This window comes from Artibeus jamaicensis, unplaced genomic scaffold (assembly GCF_021234435.1).
Source record: "Artibeus jamaicensis isolate MK-2021 breed Jamaican fruit bat unplaced genomic scaffold, CSHL_Jam_final contig_387, whole genome shotgun sequence".
In the NCBI taxonomy this organism is placed as follows: Eukaryota; Metazoa; Chordata; class Mammalia; order Chiroptera; family Phyllostomidae; genus Artibeus; species Artibeus jamaicensis.
In genome coordinates, this window is record NW_026521812.1 from 14,476,537 (window position 1) to 14,496,490 (window position 19,954).

The following is a 19,954-nucleotide window of genomic DNA, read 5'->3' on the forward strand; positions in this document are numbered from 1 at the left end:
AGGGAACCACTGCAGTTTTAAGCAGTGATTAGATAGATCAGCACTATACTTCAGGTAAGTTGCCACATCAAGCATCTACACAGATATTTATCCCTTAATAAATTAGCCACTGTTTTCAACAATAATTTCTCCTCAGAAGAATTTCCCTTTTCACTTGTTTTTAAACATTACGGAGCAGAATTTGGCAATGTGTCAAACTAAAATGAACACTACTAGCAATCACCATCATCATCAATATAGAGGAAAACATTGATATTACCAAACAGCACATGTCGTGTCTGACTTTACCCTCTTCCTGGTACTTTAAGAGGCTTTCCTAAATTCATCTGGACAGATGTCATTCACTGAGTTCTTTTTATTTTCTTTGTTAAAAATCTGTACCTTTGAAATAATTCCAGCAACATCTGCTTTCTCTTAGAATCTGCTTTTCAACAGAAGGAACTTCTGTATGTCATTCTTTAATGGCATTGGTTAATCAAACTTAACATTCAGACCCCTACATGTAGCAAGCTTTTGACAATGGCTCAGTACCTATGGAAACTCTACTGGTCAATATAGGGTATATTCTGTTAAAATAACAAATAAACCAGCAAATATCACTGGATTACTTCAACCACTGTTTATTTCTTATTCAGGAAATGTAGATCAAAAGGTGGGCTGCCCCTCTTCAACTTGTAGCTATTTCAACTATGACATTTGGTCTCCAAAGTCATTGCAGCAGAAGAGAGAGCTGGGGGGTGGGGGGGTCAAGAGTACTGCGTTAAGGTCCAGGCCTACAAGTGGCTTGTATCACTTCTTAGTCCAATTCACTAGCTGAGATTCATAGCTATTGCCCCAACCTAACTGCAAGAGATGCCTAGAAAATGGGAATGGTATAATGAAGCACAACACATATCTACCCCAGAGAATTAATCCCATCTAAACCCTGACTTTAGGTTCAATTTAATACTTACATTTTCTAATCTAAAACCACACCAGAATGTTCTTTTTGCCAGGATATTTAATATAGAACAAAGGTTTCTACATTCTGAATCACACATTTTACTAGAAGGAATGAAAAGAACTTACATAATTATTCTATTAAGTGGTCTATATTCCTTTTGCTTCTAACACAGCCATTAAAATAACTCCCCATTCTCTGCAAGTTAACATTCACATCAAGCTCCAAAAATCCAAAGTACTAGGAATATTCCCCTTGAGTTCATCATAACTGATTCTAATCCGTGTTCTATCACACATTTCTCTCCCCTGAAGAGTTACATTTGTGGGATATATAACATAATTTCTGGACAACCACTCCTTTCAATCAAACTTTACGGCACCAATTCTACTTTCATGGGTTTCATTTTTTCTTCAGTTTTTTTTCATTTCATCTTTCTCAACCATTTATTGTGTGAAATAAAAAATATTAACAACTTATCTTTCTTTCCCCTTTTTTACCCTTCTTATTGTCTTTTCTTTCTTTCTTCATCCATTCTTATTGTCTAGCTTTCTCCTTCCAATTCGCTTCTTCAAAGTTCTCTTGCACAGTTGACTTAAAGAAGTTACAGGAAGGGAGGGCCTCTGTCTCTTCATCGGCATTTTCCTGCCTTAGACCCACATACGGTAAACTCATCGGCATTCACCTCCACTTCTTAAATCTCTACAACTCAGTCTACTCCTCCCTCAGACTCCAAACTATTTTGAAACTATTCACTGGCTCTGGTAAAGCTAACATTTCTTTGAGCTCACTGGGCTGAAATTAGCCTCATTTTATAGATAATAAAATGGAAACAGGTAGCAAATAAACAAAGACTAGTTTTAGTGCAAGCAAAGTGTTATGGCAGTGTAGAGTAAGATAAAAGCAGTCTTAATTTGAACTCAGAAAGATTGCTTAGAGAGTATGGAATTTGAAATGAGCCTTGAGAAAAGGGTCAGGTGTTTGAATAAAAGGTAGTCTATCCAGGTAAGTATATATAAGAACCAGCTAAGTGCTGTGAGAAGTACAGAAGCAATTCAAAAAAACTAGACTTTTTATATCTTAGAGCAGGAGGAGAAGCAGACTACAGCCAGTTTTTACAGCCTACAAATTAAAAATGGTTTTTACACTTTTAAAGATTTTTAAGAAAAAAAAATAATGTGACAAAGACCATACTTGTCCCACCAATTCCACAATGTTTACTATCTGACATTTTATGAAAAAAGTTTGCTGACCCTATTCTAGACCATGGCTCTAGTAGATTTAGGTCTTCATAAAGCTGCCTGTAAGTTTGGGTCCTACCGAAAACACACTCAAGAAGAATTTGAGGGCAATTCAAGGGACAGGGAGCAAGATTAGACAGGGAAAACCTGCAAACCAAGATGCAAGGCTGACACCTGTGAACAGAAAGGGAGAAGCAAGGAACACTCATTATGAAGAGTCTCAGACAACAGTGCAGCTTTGAGAAAGTCTTAGCCAGATCAATGGTACACTGCAGTGCAAAATCCAGCATAGAGGAGCCCTACTTTTGGCAGTAATGGTAGGCCCTGTCCCCCCATCATGCTCTAGCATCAACTGGAAGCAGCTCATGAGGAGCATGGGCTCACCATGAAGGCAGCAGATCCCACAGATGTAGCAGTTGGAGATCGTCACACTCCTGTCTGCACTCCTCATACCAGATTCTTCATCAAAGTCAAGTGCATCTTTCTGCTGCCTATCCTCCACTACTTTCATCCTCCAGAATTCAAATTTCTTTATCACTGTCAATCAATTTAAATGTTCACGTATTAAAGAACACCATCATGAATAATTATAAAAGGCAATGCAAGCTGATATAGTCACCTCAACATTTGTCTAGATTTTGCTCTTAAAAATATTGTGGTTTCCTATAAAAAGAAGAAAGCCTTTAAATACAAACACCCTGTGCTGGCATGGACAATTTTTGCTCTTTATATTTAAAGATGAAGCTGCTTACAAGATCAGTCTCAGCCAAGGGCCCTCGCATAACTGATGCATGAGCCACAATCACTCAGAGCTATGCAATGTCCTTCCCCAGGGCCTGTCATTATTCAGTAGTCAGCAGGCCACTGCATTGGGTTCCTCACTTCTGATTGACGCATCATCACACTGCCAAGAGCACTCTTCAAGCACCACATTAACACACACACACACACACACACACACAATGCCATAGTTATCCTTATGCATTACTGCCTGCACTACCTTTCCCCTAGAAGCCCTGCCCATCATTCAAGTTTCTGTTCAGGTTCTACTTGCTTGATGTGCCTTCCCTGTTTACTCTAGCTCTCAGATAGTTTTCTACCTCTGACCTCCTATACCTCTTTTACTCGTCACTGTTCATTTTCACTTCACATGTATGTCTTGCCTCTCCAGGAAGAATCCACTTCCTTATGATGAAAAACTGTTGGTGCTTCTGTACCTATCACAGCACTTAGCTGGTTCTTATATATACTTACCTGGATGGACTACCTTTTATTCAAACACCCTACCCTTTTTTCAAGGCTCATTTCAAATTCCATACTCTCTAAGCAATCTTTCTGAGTTCAAATTAAGACTGCTTTTATCTTACTCTACACTGCCATAACACTTTGCTTGCACTTTTAATATATAATTCCTTCTTCTTTGAAACATAATCAGCTGCTTATGTATTTTTCTTCTGTACTCTCATTAGGTTATAAGATCTTAGAAAGCATATTCATTTTTGTAGACTTCATTGTATTTTTTGCTCTGCATATGTCTGACCTTTGCTTTTGCATTGAATGAAGGAATAAATAAAGAAAAATGGTGATAATTGGAACTTTGTACCAAAAAAGTGACATGAAAGAAAATGTAACCAATAATCAAAAGACTCAACTAAGTCTCAACTATACTGTTGATGAGGTGTGAGAGCCCGGAAAGCAAAATAACATCTTTAAACATAAATTTTATCATTTGTAAAAATTTGTGGGTATAATAGATGTTAATAGATAACAATGTTTAACAACACAAACTCTGCCATATTTGAATCTCAATATTACCAATTACCACTTGGGCAAACAATCAAATTATAACTAGTTTATTTTCTCACTTGTAAAATAATTACAGTACAAAATAATAGCCTAACTCATAGTGTTATTCTGAGGATTTAGTAAAATAATGTCTATAATAATCTTAGAAAAGAGTTAGAATTGAAAACTTGCTGTGCCTGGTAGTATCATTACTATTACCATTATTGTTGGTATTATTATTATCTAAGATCCCTTTCGGGTTTCAAAATTAATGATTCTCTAATAGTGAATTCAGTGGCACCATCAATCTCTGAACGCAAACTCTTCCTGAAGACTCAGCTCAACAGTGAACTGATCGTTTCTCTACCTGACAAACATAAATAGATTTTCTTATGATGATTTCTGATTTTTAAACTGCAAAGAGAAGTCTACAGGAAACTTAAAATGTACTTAAATATCAGGATCTGATATAAACTATTCTAGCAAAGCAAAGACACTGACCAAATGGCCACAATCATAATACTTGAAGAAGTCAGGATGATGGTAGTACAGCACCAGATATTGAATGAAACTGACTTGGGTTCAAATCTCAGCTCTACAGTTGTTGCTGTGAGAACTGGGAACTTGTGCAAATTGATAAGCTCTTTGTGTTACAGTTTCTCCATCTGAAAAATGTGGTAGTAATTATTGAAAGTCCAAAAAGTTCTAAGCATTAATTAAACACACATAAGGAGTGTCTAACATATAGCAAGCACTCAATATACAAGTCCAGCACAAATAATGCCCCATTTTATTATAAAGCCTTTTATTACAAAATCATAAGCATGTAATTCTATAACATAACAATATCATACTCAAGCACGCCATATGACATTTTAGGTGAAAAGTTCAAATTGCTATTCATATTGTGAGAGACATTCATGTACCCTACTGACTACAATCAAGCAAGCCTTACTTCTGCCAGACCCTGTGTGTTGACTGTTACCATTATCCATGCAAGCACTCTGCTCGAAAAGCCTTACAGGTGAAAGGTATTATCATCACTGCTTCTACCGTAATCCATGCAGTGTTGTCGTGCGGAAATATTAATTAGAGAAGGAAAGATATATTAGAAAAGGAGAAAGGATCAAGGTTAAATTAGTAGAAGTTAAATTAGTAAATTCAGGAAAATTCTTGCAAACTGTGTAGAGCTTGGGAAGATGTGGAGAGAGAAAGAGAGAAAGGAAGATCTGCAGGCAGGTCTTGAGGAGGGACTGAGACCAAACAAGGAAAAAACAATGAAATAATTTGCATCTTTAAAATTATAGCTCAAGGGAATTCGGAAAGAGCATGTGGAAATAAGATCAGCTGCAGATAAAGGCTCAGGCCAAGCTGCTCTATGCCTATGCCCTTGCTGGTTTTCCTACAATGGTATGCAGCTATGATATCCACATTAGAATAATAAAATATATTTGCAAACAAAGTATAGTCATGGGTGACATAATCATGGCTTTTTGAGAATCATCTAGGAAGAATACCTGGAATAATTCATGTCTCAAAGAGTAATGTCATGAAAAAGAAGACCACGGCATTATAAAAGGTGAACTTGAGCCTGCTCTTATAGATCATCCTGAGGTTATGGACCCATAGCTCCTCCCAGTTATTTGGGTTGGCATCAGCATTAAGCAATAAGTCCCAGGTTTTATTTCCATGCTTTCTTAACTGGCCCACCTGCCAGCGTTGATGCTTGGAAGGAAACCATAGACATCGGAGACACATAACTGGAGGAAGGTAAACGATGTTACTCTATGCTGTTTGTCTGCCCTTCCCAGTCCCCTCACTATAACCCATCACCACCATCTGTCCAGGACTGGCTGCAACAAGGAGTGATGGAGAAAGGAGCTACATGCACTAATTGTGTATGGTTTTCTGAAAAGGTAGGAAAGCTTAACAAGAAAACCAAGGCCTCTGATAATGCATTCATCTAGCTTCTTGAAGTAGGTCACTGAAAACAAAATTTCATGTGATAAATGTGACAAATTAATTTTAATTGAGGATAAGTGTACAACTCTTCAAATAAACATGGTTGCTATTTACATAATTTTTAAAGATAAAATAGAAATGTTTCCATTTTCATAGGACCAATATAGACTATTCTTTTCCTCTGCCAAACCTCCTCTCTCCCTCTAATTGGTCCCCTCAGATTCCTGGGTGAACATGTGATTTTTATCCACTGCTAGGGCACTTTGGTGGAAAAGTTTAAAAATCATAGAACTCTGTTTCCTTCACATCACACAGACAAATACGCTTAGATGAATGTGTTGGCGCATAATGAAAAGTTTTTCACTTCCCACACAGTTTTTTAATAAGCAACAGCTAAAAAGCCTTCCTCTACCCTGCGGCTTTTCACTTCTGCATCTGTCACTACCTTTGTGTTACTACATTTGTAAATTTCCCTCTTTTGAAAGTCACAATCTGCCCTTCACTAAACCCACCATCCAACAGCTTCCCTGGTGAGAATATTCAAGTTTCACTACTTTGTGATTAGACATAGGAGAATGTAATATCACTTGCCTGTTTCTCCCCTCAATGAGATGGAAAAATTGCTAGTTTTCTGTATGTAGCAGGAGCTGCGGGTGTGGAGCTGGCTGCTCTGCTTCCATCCTGCTGCCTGGCTGTGATCTTTAGCAAGAGTGTCTCCCTTTTCCTTAATGATTTCCCAGGATTTGGTCCAGAGAAATCATTCTATCAAGCTGCAGTCCATTTCAAAAGCATGTAGTTATCTGGATTTTTCAACAAATAAAACGCCAAACAGAGTCTTCCCTTTTAATTAAGTATTTAGATTATATGAATTTGGCACGCTTGGTGTTAAAGAGCATGAACTAAATCAGTATTATTAATAAACAAGTAACACTTAATATTTCCATATTCATATGGTTTTTATCCTACCAGTGAAATTCACTGTTAATATGTTTCTCAACACCCAGTAAGTGATGCAAGGAATTATTTCTTGCTCATTAAAAACAGGTAAGGCACTGCAACAGAAGCAAGTCAGGAACAAGTCAGCACTCTACTGAGAGAGCACCTTATATCAGGAATTTAGCATTAGTTGGGATTTCACCAATAAGAAAATAATCTTTGTCTCATTGGCTTTCAGTAGATTTTAATGTGGCAGTGAATGAAGTCAAAGCTAGAGAAAGAAATGGTATTAGGTAATAGAGGCCCAAGTCAGGAGACAGGTACTTCATAAAGTGGTGATAGTAAAAATACACAATGCATATAAAGCTCTCAGCATAGTGCTAAGTGTGATGGCTAAACATGAGACCGGGCCATAGACAGAAATGAGGATTAGACAGACCAAAAATCAAATTCAGATCTAAAGCTGGCTCGAGATACCTGCAGGAAACTAGCAAGTTTTAAAAAATTTATATATATATAGTAATTTTATATTGTACAATGAAATGCACAGATTTCAGTATAAAAGTAGTTTTGATGAATATATACAGCTATGTAACCACCATGCATATCAGAAAAATAAAGCACTTCTATCACCTCAAAAAACTTACATGTGCTTCCTTTCAGTCAAACCTTACCTCCATCACCATTGTTCTGATTTTTACTACTATATCTTAGTTTTGCCACTTCCTGAATTCCATATGAATAGAGTTATACCATACATACCCTTTCACATTATATTGGGCTCTTCACTTAACATAATGTTTTTTTTAGCTTTTATTGCATGTACAATAGTTCATCATTTTTATAGCTGAATGGTACTCTATTATACATAATGATTTGTTTATTCATACTCAAATGGGAATTTGGATCATTTCTAGTAGGCTATCATGAATAAAGCTGCTCTAACTATTCTTGTGCAATTCTTTCTGTGAACATATCCTTTCATTTATTTTTGATAAATACCTCAGATGAGAATTTCTGTGTTATATGTTTTAACAGCAGTTTTACAAAGTGGTTTTATGGTTTTATACTTCCTCCAGCAACATTTAAGTGTTCGGATTGTTTTATATATTCTTGCCATTGTTAATTATCAGTCTTTCTTATTTTGGCCATTTTAGTGGCCATGAGATGGTATATCATATTGAATTAATTTGTATCTGCCTGTTACTAAATGTTATTGAATATCTTCACTTATATTCACTGGCTATTGATTGATATATCTTCTTTTGTAAATTGTCATAGTCTCTTACTTTCATTTTTTTCTTTTTACCCTTGCTTTGTAAGGTTCTGAATATAAGTCCTTTGATAGTTAATGTTGAAAATATTTTTCCAAACTGATGACTAGTCTTTTCACTTTTTTAGTGTATGCTGGTGAGTATACATACTAAAATTATGAAATTTAAATAATCAAATTTTAATGTCTTGTTTAGTGTTTTCTTTATTTTGTGTCTGTAAAACCTTTGTTTAGCCCAAGAACATTATTTGCCAATGTATTTTCTAGAACATGTATAGCTTTAGTTTTACATTGAAGTCCTGATCCAATCTTAATCCATTATTATGTGGGTTGTGAGATAAGAAACAAGATTCATTTACACTCATACTTGTGTCCCTCACACTATCACACCAATGATATTACTTCCCCACTGTATTTGTTGAAATACACTTGGCCATATAATTATGAGACTTTTTCTAGACTCTTCTGTTACATTGATCTTTCTGTTTATATTTATTCCATTTCCACAGCACCTTAATTACAGTAGTTTATAGTAATAATATCAGGTTTTTTGAGTTTTCTAACTTCGCTCTTTTGCACTATTATTTTGGTTATTGTCAGTTCTGTTAATTTCCATATAAATGTTTAAATCAGCTTGTCAATTTTTACTATAAAAATAGGATCAGATTTTGATAATGATTACATTGGATCTATTAGTTTTCTGACTTAGAAATAGAGTGTTTTCATTTATTTAATTGTCTTTAATTTTACTCAGCAAAGTTTTATACTTTTTAGTGTAGAGAGAACTTGCATATATTTTGTTACATTTATTCCTAAGATATTTTATGTTTGTTGATTCTATATTAAAAGGAATGTTTTAAACATTACATTCAAATTATTTGCTCAGAGTATATGAAAATACAATTATTTTTATTGACCTTATATCCTGAAAACTTACTAATTTTATTAAGTTAGAATAAATTTTTGTTGGTGGTGTTTTTTTCATTTATTTGCTTGGGTGGGTTTGGTAGATGCTTTGGTAAAATTTTCTGTGGGAAATCAGTAAACAGATTTAGCATTAAATCTTCCTTTCAAATCTATATTCCATTTATCTTTTTTATTTACTTATTGCATTGGCCAAACCTGTCTATTGAACTAGTATAAGGTTGAACAGAAGTGGTGTAACCAGACAAATTATTTATTTCCACTCTCAAGCTTAACTATGTCAAGACTTTGCTATTAAGTATATAGTTTATTATAATTTTCTGTTATCAGATTCAGAAGCTCCCTTGTATTCCTAGTTTGTGAACTGATATTGAAGCTAATAAAATGTTTTTTTCTGAATATTCTGAGATACTCAAATAACTTAATCATTGAATTGGTCAAGGTGTAAATTATATTAATTGGTTTTCAAATGTTGAACTACCCTGGCATTCCTGAAACAGACACCATTGGTAATCATGTACGATTTTTTTCAAAAATGGTGGAAGGGTTTATTTTGTCATATTTAGTTAATGGCTTTTGTGAAATTATCATAAGGGTATTGGTCTATAATGTTCCCATAATATCTTTATTAGGCTTTGGTTCAATTTTCTACAGCATTTGATATAATTACTTCCTTCCATCAGTGAAAGTATCTGGGCCTGTGCTTTTCTTTATGGAAAGGTTTTTTTTCCCTATAATTCTACTTCTTAATATTTATATGTTATCTTGATTTTCTAAATTTTTTGTGTGTTAGTTTGATAAGTTTGTTAGTTTGATTTTTAGGAATTTCTTCATTTCATCAAAGTTTTCACATTTATTGACATAACTTCATAATATTCCTTTATTTTCTTTTTAATATCTATGTTATTTCTAGTGATGTCTCCATTTTTATTACTGTAATTGGTAATACAATTTTTTCTCTTTAAAAACTTTATATAGGGGTATATCAATTTTATTAGTGTTTTCAAAGAAACAATTTTTTACTTTCTTGATTTGCTCTATTATTTGTCTATTTCCTATTTCATTGATTTCTACTTTTACCTCCATAACTTTCTTATTTGAACTGTGCATTTAACTTCCTCTTCTTTTGTTTTATTGAAGAGGAAATCTAAATTATTGATTTTAAACTTTTTGCCTTTTCTCACATAACCTTGTAAAGGTTATGCAACAAACCTCTAAGTTTCCCAGAGAGGAACTTAGCTTCCTCCCAAATTTTGATATATTTTTACTATGATCTGGTCAAAATAATTTAAAATTTTTCTTTGTGATTTCTATTTTTACTCATGTTTAATTTAGAAGTAAATTTTTCTAAGTATTTAGGTCTTTTCTAGATGTCTTACTGTTATTAAATATTAATTTAATTCCCCTATAGCCACAGAACATATTCTATAAGATTTTTATTTTTCAGCATTTATTAAGGCTTATATTATGCCATATCATATGATCTATCTTGGTGAACATTCAGGTGAATGCTGCAGTTTTTAACAATGTGTATTTTGCATTATTGTCAATAATGTTCTATAAATGTCAAGTAGGTCAAAGTGGTAAATAGGTTCTTTGTATTGACTATAATCTGACTATAAACTATAGTTTGTCTATTTGTTTTTAAGCCCTGCTAGGCACATATACGTTTATCATTTTTATGTCCTCCTGATTGACCCATCTATTGCTATGAAATATCCTCTATTTCCAGTAATACTTCTTGTCCTGAGATCTACTTTGTCTGACACATTTAAACAGCCATTCTCATTTTTTTATGCTTAATATAACATGACATCTGTTTCCATCCTTTTACTTTTAACCTGTCTTTCTTTCTAGATTTTAAATGTGTATTTTGTATAAAGGATATAGCTATGTTTTACTTTAACATATTCTAACAATCTGTATTTTAATCCAAATATTTAGTCCATTTATATTTAATGTAATTATTTATGTAGTTGAATTTTGCTCTAACATTTTTCCATTTTTTGGTTTTTGTTTTTTTCTCTATACCTTCTTTCCTGCTTCTTTTGTGTTAACAAATCTTTTTAATACTCTACTTTATCTTACCAACTGGCTTTTTAGCTCTATCTCTTTGTATTAATTTTACTAGTTACTCTAGAGACTACAATATGTATCCTTAATGAGTCATAGTTTACCTAGAATTATTATACTACAAAAATGAAAGAAATCTGAAACATTGTAATTACTTCCTCTAACCTTGATTCTCTATTTGTCATTATACAAAGTATAAACTTTATAATATAATACAGTGAGCTTTCTTTTATATAGTCAGTTGTCCTCTAAAAACAAAATAAGCCTTTTATACTTTTGTATGTATTTACTACTTAGCAGTCCATATACTCTGGTTTATTTTCAGATCATATAAGTCTTTTACCTTTTACTTAGCTGTCCTCCTCATTGTTTCCTGTATTTTGTGTCCACTCGGAAATCCTTTAGCAATTTTTATACTATAGATTTGCCAACAATGTATTTTTTCAGCTTCTATGTATCCAAAAGTCTCTTAAATTAGTGTTTATATTTAAAAAATGCTTTTACTGGATACAGAATGCAGAATTAATATATTTAAGCACGTAAAAATGCCATTCTGTTGGCTTCATTGTTTTGACGAGAAGTCAACCATGACCAGATAGTTGTTTACCTATATGTAATCTGTCATTTTTTTCTCTCTAGCTGTTTTTAAGACTTTTAGCAAAACGCCACATATGCCTATGAGTGGTTTTCTTTGTCTTTGCTATATTTGGAGTTTGCTGCGATTCTTGATTTTATATGTTGATGTTTTTTAACATATTTGTGAAAATTCACTGTTTGCTTGTGTTCTGCCTCACAGGTGTTCTGGTAAGAGAGTTCCTACAAGGGAGAGCCTCTGTTTTCCTTCTGGGACTTGAATTTCAACTAAGTGAGATTGACTACTGCTTAGTAATGTCTCCCCAGTCAGAGGAGCTCTGGCTTTTTTTTTTCAAATCTTTTTTCTCTTAGGTTTCCACATTTGGTCATTTCTGTTGTTCTTTATTCGAGTGTACTGAGTCTTCATCTCTCTCCAATCAATAGTTAAGCCCATCCCATGATTTGCGTATGTGTGTGTGAACTGTATTTGTCTACTTTAAATTTCTATTTGATTAGTTTTGTAGATTATAATTCTCTACTTAAGTTTCCCTATCTGTTCAATTATTTTATCCTTATTTCTCTTTAGGTCCTTAAATTATGTAAAATGGCAACTTTAAAGTCCCTCCCTTCTCATTCCAACTTCTGGGTCATCTTTGAATCTGTTTCAATGGATGACCATTATATTAATATATAATAGCATCTGAGATAAAACATTTTAGACACTCTGATTTCTATTTTCTTCTTTTAAATAGTGTTGTCTTTTATTCTAGGATGCAGTAGGGTAGCTAGCCTAGCCTTTTAAATTTGTGGAGTCTTCATTTACTTTACCAAATTGTTTAATTGTTAGTGAGATTCCAAGTCCAAATTTTTTTCATCTGAGACTTTTCTCAGCTAATATCTGTTATAAGTTCTTTCTGCTCTCTAGCTTTAGTTTTCTGCTGGACTTCTTGGAGTCTCTCAAAGGTATTTTCCAGGGTTCAGTAAAATATTTGAGAGGAATTAAACTCATATCTGAGGGTTCCATTTTTCCAGAATTTTGTTCTTCAATTCCAGGCTCTTATATACTTCCAGACTCTACCCCCTACCAACTACCCTCAAAAAAAATGTAGCTTTCTGCTTGAGTTTTAAGATCCCTGCAGGCCACACTGACTAGGATGCCCTCAAGAGAAGCAGCCCCATAAATATGGACATCACTCAAAGAATTTAACTGTTCAAACTTTATCATTGTTACTGCAAGAGAATTATACTGATACTCTGCTCTTCTATTGTTGACTAGCAATTTCCTATTAATATTTTTTATTTTATGACAGTGATTTGGTAAAACAAAGAGTATTGCATTCTTTAGCACCTAGAATACAGTAACCTTTCTATTATCATAAAAGTTTGGAGTGGATGAGATCAAGGGGCACTGGTTAAGAACATATTGTGACTTTGAAAATAAGGATATGTACAAATGTAGTAACACAGAGGAGTATAGTTTGTTCTGCTGGCTTATTTTCAAACAAAAATGTTTGAACATTAACATGTTCAAATACCTTTCCCTGCCAAGTCAACATCATCAAACAAATAGATTAAGAAGGTACAAAAGCACTCAGGGGTGTTCTAAGGTGAACTAAGTAACACTCTTATGCGTGAAGACTGTTAAATACCTGAAAATCATCTCTCAGGTAAATAGAGCTGGTCCTCAACATCAATTTAGTCCATTCTGCCTAAAAATAAGGTTATTTCCTTCTCTTTAAAGTATTCAAATTCTTGTCCCCACTGCTACCTTTGGTAATATTTTCTTCTCTGAGCTGGGTCAGAAACAGCAATAAAACAGAAGAGAAAAAGAAAGCCAGATGTTTGAAATTAGAAGTGAAGTTTCAGGTTAATTACTCTTGGAAAGGTTTGTGAGAATCCAAGTCAGAGCTATGACCACCATTACATGGTGCAGGTAGAATAGAAGGCAGACACGTGGTGACCAAATGTCCACACTCTGTTAAAGATTAATAGATGGTTTCAAAGACTAATAGCTAATGAATATTTTGGGGGTGGAGGCAAGGGATATGAATCAAAGTGTTATTATGGGTAAATTTAATACCTAAAATAGAGATGGTATAGTGCAGGATATATATCACAAAGGTTTCTTTTAATAGTGGGGATAAAATTGTTCCAAACCTCCTGTTTTTAAATCATTCTCTAGTTGTATGATTTGGATAAAGTGGTTTAATCTACCTGTTTGTGGCATCTGCGAACAGGGGTGTAGTGACCAAGGACCAGGACTCCATCTCCAGATGGCTTAACTCACGGGTAGATGTCTGGCTCTGCATGCAATTTGGCCTTTTCAATTCCAATTTGGCCATTTCAGACTCTCCTTTCTATAGTCTAATTTCCTATTATTTTACTCCCTGCATCTTCACCTTTTATCCTCTCTGCAATTAAACTTAAATATTTCCAGTTCCTTTTTAAAATCTATCTTAGAAGGACTTCCAAACTGATTAATCAACCCTCACCCCAAAGGCTGCTCTCAGGAAACCATTAGTCTAGTTGAAACTTTCTAATATTCCAACAGATGTTTCATATTTATTTATGTAAGTAACCAGATTCTACTGCTATAAGCACTTTAACAGCACTATATCTAAATATTTCGTATTTCTACTTTGCTGAGGGCAATATCAAAAATAGTACTAAAACACAAATAAAGGGAAATAAACCCAAAAGTGCCTTTTGATAGCTTACAAAACCTGTTCAGAAGAGCAGGCGCTTTTAATTAGCGATGCTACAAGACTGCAGGAGCAGCAAAATGTGATTCCTTAAAACATAATAGGATGTGCTGATTCACAGGTGGCCGCAATAAAACCTGGAACCTGCCTATCTGCAACGGCAGTTCTGGCCCTTCCAATTTCATTTCTGAAAGATCAGCCTTAATAGGAAACTTTACACAGAGCTTGGACTCTGAGAGAAAAAAAATGGACATAACTTTTCAGTTTGCAAGGTAGCCTAATTGTGTGCTTCTTCTTTAAGTGGTAAAGAACATATTCCTGTCTCCTATTCCTGGAAGCTCTTCTTGTCCATATGGGATCTTGTAGATTTGTATATACTTTACCTTTGCTTAAAATCCTTTAGGTCTACCACAAATAATTTGATTTTTACTTTAATCTTTATTGTATTTTCCATTGCCATGTAGTTCCCTGAAACCTCCTGTCCCCATCAATCACCGCACTGTTGTCCATGAGTCCTTTTTCCTTTTTGCTCCATCCCTCCACCTCTTAACCCCGCCCCCACCATAGCTGTCATCCCACTCTCCATCTATGAGTCTGTCCCCATTTTCCTGTTAGTTTAGTTTGTTCTTTAGATTCCACATATGAGTGAAATCATACAGCATTTGTCTTTCCCTGACTAGGTTATTTCACTGAGCACAATATTCTCCAGACACATTCATACTGTTGCAAAGGGTAAAATTTTCTTCCTTTTTTTATAGCTGAGTAGTATTCCATTGTCTAAATGCCCCATTTGTTTTATACACCCATCTACTGATGGACACTTGGGCTGCTTCCATATTTTAGCAATTTTAAATAACACTGCAATGAATATAGGGGTGCTTATGTTCTTTTGAATTAGCATTTTGGGTTCCGTTGGATATATTCCTAGAAGTGGGATAGCTGAGTGAAAGGCAAATACATTCACCATTTTTTGAGGTAACTCCACACTACTTTCCACAGTGGCTGAACCAATTTGCATCCCCACTAACAATGCAAAAGGGGTCCCCTTTCTCCACATTCTCACCAGCACCTGTAGTTTGTTGATTTGTTGATGGTAGCCATTCTGGGAAGTGTAAGATGATATCTCATTGTGGTTTTAATTTGCATTTCTCTGATCATTAATAACATTGAGTACATTTTCATATGTCTATAGGCCATCTGTAGTCCTCTTTGGAGAAGTGTCTATTAAGGTCCTTTGCCCATTTTTAAATGGTTGTTTGCCTTTTTGGTGTTGGGTTCTATAAAATCTTTATAAATTTTGGATTTTAACCTCTTATTAGTTGTATTAGCAAATATGATCTCCCATTCTGAGGATTGTGTTTTTATTTTGTTGATGATTTCCTTTGCTATGAAAAATCTTTTGTTTGATATAGTCCTACTTGTTTATTTTTCTTTTGTTTCCCTAGTCTGGGGAGATATATCTGATAAAATATTGCAATGAGCAATATCTGAGATTTTGCAGCCTATGTTTTCTTCTACAATTTTTATAGTCTGGGGCCTAAACTTTAAGTCTCTGATCCATTTTTAATTTATTCCTGTGTATGGTACAAGAAGGTGGTCTAGTTTATTTTTTCTGCATGTGTCTTGTCCATTTATTGAATACACTATATTTAGTTCATTGTATGTGATTGGTTCTTCAGTTGAATATTAATTAACTATAAAAGTGTGGGCTTATTTCTGGGCTTTTTATTCTGTTCTACTGATTTATGTGTCTATTTTTATGCCAGTACCATGCTGTTTTGATTACTATGGTCTTATAGAGTAGTTTGATACTAGGTAGCATGATTCCTCCAATTTTGTTCTTTGTTTCTCAGGACTGCTGTTTCTATGAAGGGCCTTTTGTGGTTCCAGATAAATTTTTGAAATATTTGTTTTAGTTCTGTGAAATATGTCATTGGAATCTTGGTAGGAATTGTGTTAAATCTATAGATTTCTTTGGGTAGTATGGACACTTTAATGAGGTTAACTCTTCCTATCCATGAACACAGTATGTGCTTCCACTTATTTGCTTCTTCTTCAGTATCTTTCTTCAGTGTCTTATAATTTTCAGAGTACAGGTTTTTTACATCTTTAATTAGGTTTATTCCTAACCAAGGTATATTATTCTTTTTCAAGCAATTGTGAATGGGATTGTTTTCTTAATTTCCCTTTCTGTTAATGTTATATAAACTTACAACTGATTTCTGGAAATTAATTTTGTATCCTGCTATGGTGCTGAATTCATTTATCAGTTCTAATAATTTCTTGGTGGAATTTTGGGGGTTCTCTATGTATAGTATCATATCACCTGCAAATAAAGACAGCTGTACTTCTTTCTTTCAAATTTGGATGTCTTTTGTTTCTTCTCCTTGTCCTATTGCTGTGGCTAGGACTTCAGGTACTATGTTGAATATGAGAAGTAAAAGCAGACATCCCTGTCTTTCTCCCAATCTTAAGGGGAATGTTTATAGTTTTTGCCCATTGAGTAAGACGTTGTTCTGGATGATGAGTGGGTTTGTAAAATAAGATCTTTATTATGTTTAGGTATGTTGCCTCTATTCCCACTTTGCTGAGAGTATCATAAATGGGTGCTGGATTTTATCAAATGCTTTTTCTGCATCTATCGATGTGATCATGTAGTTTATATCCTTCATTTGGCTAATGTGGTGAATGACACTTATTGATTTGTGAATGTTGTACTAAATTTGTATTCCCAGAATAAATCCCACTTGATCAGGGTGTATGACCTTTTTGATGTATTATTGTACTTGGTTTGCTAGTATTTTGTTGAGGATTTTAGAGTCTCTGTTCATCAGGAATATTCGCCTATAATTTTCTTTCTTTGTTATATCTTTATCTGGTTTTGGAATTAGGATAATGACACACTCATAAAATGATTTGGGGATACTTCCCTTTTCTTGAACTTTATGAAATAGTTTGAGAAAGAGAGGTGTTAGTTCCTCTTGGAATACTTGGCCAAATTTACCTATGAAGCCATCTAGTCCAGGGCTTTTGTTTGTTGGGCAATTTTTGATTACTGCTTCAATTTCACTAGGTGTAATCTGTTATTCAGATTCTCTGATTCTTCCTGATTTAGTTTTGGAAGATTGTATGTTTCTAGGAATTTATACATTTTGTCCAGGTTGTCCAGTTTGTTGGCATATTGTTTTTTGTAATATTTTCTTACAATCTTCTGTATTTCTTTATTTCTGGTGTTAATTGTTATTTCTCCTCTTTAATTTCTGATTATATTTATTTGGGTCCTTTCTTCTTTACTCTTGATGAGCCTAGTTAAAATTTATCAATCTTGTTTATCTTTTCAAAGAACCATTTCTTGGGTCCATTGATCTTTTGTATCACATTTTAGACTATTTCATTTATTTCTGCTCTGATCTTTATTACTTCCTTCCTTCTACTCACTTTGGGCTTTGTTTGTTGTTGTCATTATTATTTTCAAGTTTCTTTAAATGTAAAGTTAGATCGTTTAGTTCATCTTTTCCCTGTTTTTTGAGACAGGCCTGTAATGCTATGAATTTCCTTCTTAAGATTGTTTCCCCATTGTCCCAGAGATTTTGAATTGTTGTATCCTCATTTTCATTTGTCTCAAGGTAATTTTTGATTTCCTTTTTTTTAATCTCATTTTTTACCTACTCATTGTATAATAACGTGTTATTTAGCTTCCATGTCTGTGTATGTTTTTCAGTGTTCTTATGATTGATTTCTAGTTTTATAGCATTGTGATCAGAGAATATGCTTGATAAAATTTCAATCTTCTTAAATTTACTGAAATTTGTTTTGTGCCCTAAAGTGTCATCTATGGTAGAAAATGTTCCATGTGCACTTGAAAAGGATGTATATTCTGCTGCTTTGTGATGAATTGCTCTGAAGATATCAATTAAATTCATTTGATCTAGTGTGTCATTTAAGGTTTCTGTCTCCTTGTTGATTTCCTGTGTGAAGGATCTATCTGTTGAAATCAGTGGGGGGTTAAAATTTCTGACTATGACTGTATTTATGTCCATCTCTCCCTCTATGCTCAAGATTTGCTTCATATATTTAGGTGCTCCTATGTTGGGTTCATAAATGTTAATAAGGTTACGTACTCTTGTTGGGTTGTTCCCTTTATCATTATGTAGTGTTCTTCTTTGTCTCTTATTATACCCTTTGTTTTGAAGTTTATTTTGTCAGATATAAGTATTGTTACCCTAGCATTTTTTCCATTTGCTTGAAATATCTTTTTCTATCCCTTTACTTTTAGTCTGTGTGTACACTTCAATATGAGATGTGTCTCTTGGAAGGAGCACATATATAGGTCTTGTTTTCTTATCCATTCAGCTACCCTGTATCTTTTGGTGGGAGCATATAAGGCATTTACATTTAAGGTGATTATTGGTAGATACATATTTAGTGCCATTTCATTGTTAGACTATTTTTCTCTGTTTTTTTTCTTTCTCTACACCTCCTCCTCCTCCTCCCCCTCCCCCTTCTACTCCTTTTCCTTCTTCTCCTTCATCTTAAAGAGCTTTAAATGTTACAGGGCTTTGTTAAGCCCTCTAACATTTGTTGAAGTACTGGTTGGGTGTTAACAAACTCCTTTAGATTTTTCTTGGCTGGGAAGCTCCTTATTTCTTCTTTGATGTTAAATGATAACCTTTCTGGATAAAATAGCCTCCATTGTAGGTCCTTGCTTTTCATCACCTTGAATAATTCATGCCACTCCCTTCTGGCATGAAATGTTTCTATTGAGAAATCAGGTGACAGACTAGTTGGTGCTCTCTTGTACATAACTACCTGCTTTTCCCTTGCAGCTTTTACAATTCTCTTCTTGTCTTTAAGCCTTATAATTTTAATTATGATGTGTCTCAGTCTAGGCCTCTTTGGGTCCAACTTGTTTGGGACTCTCTGAGCTTCCTAGTCTTCTATGCAACTTTTTCCTTGACCAGACTAGGGAAGTTTTTAGATATTATTTCTTCAAATAGATTCTCAATCCCTTTCTCACTCTTTCCTCTTTCTGGTATTTCCATGATGTAGATGCTGTTATGCTTCATGCTGTCCAAAATGTTTCTTAAGATCTTCTCATTTTTTTTATCCTTTTTTTCTCTGCTCTGCCTAGGCATTTTTTTCTACCTTGTCTTCTAAATCACTGATTTGATCCTCTGCTTCATGTAACCTACTGTTTATTCTTTCTGGTGTATTATTTACTTCAGATATTGCATTCTTTATTTATTACAGGTCCTTTTTATGGTTTCTATGTCTTTTTTCATGTTGTTGAGTATCCTTATAAGCATTACTCTAAACTCTCTATCTGATAAACTGCTTGCCTCCTTTTCATCTAGTTCTCCTTTTGGAGAATTATCTTGTCTTTCCTTTGGGGGTCTGTATCTTTATGTCCCAATTTTGGCTTTTTCTTTATATTTGTTTCTGTGTATTAGGTAGATCTGCAAAGACTCTGTTGTAGCCCTTTGTGAGATGCTGCTTGTGACTGGCCCTGGTAAAACAGTTTGGTGCTCTCAGCAATGCACAGCAT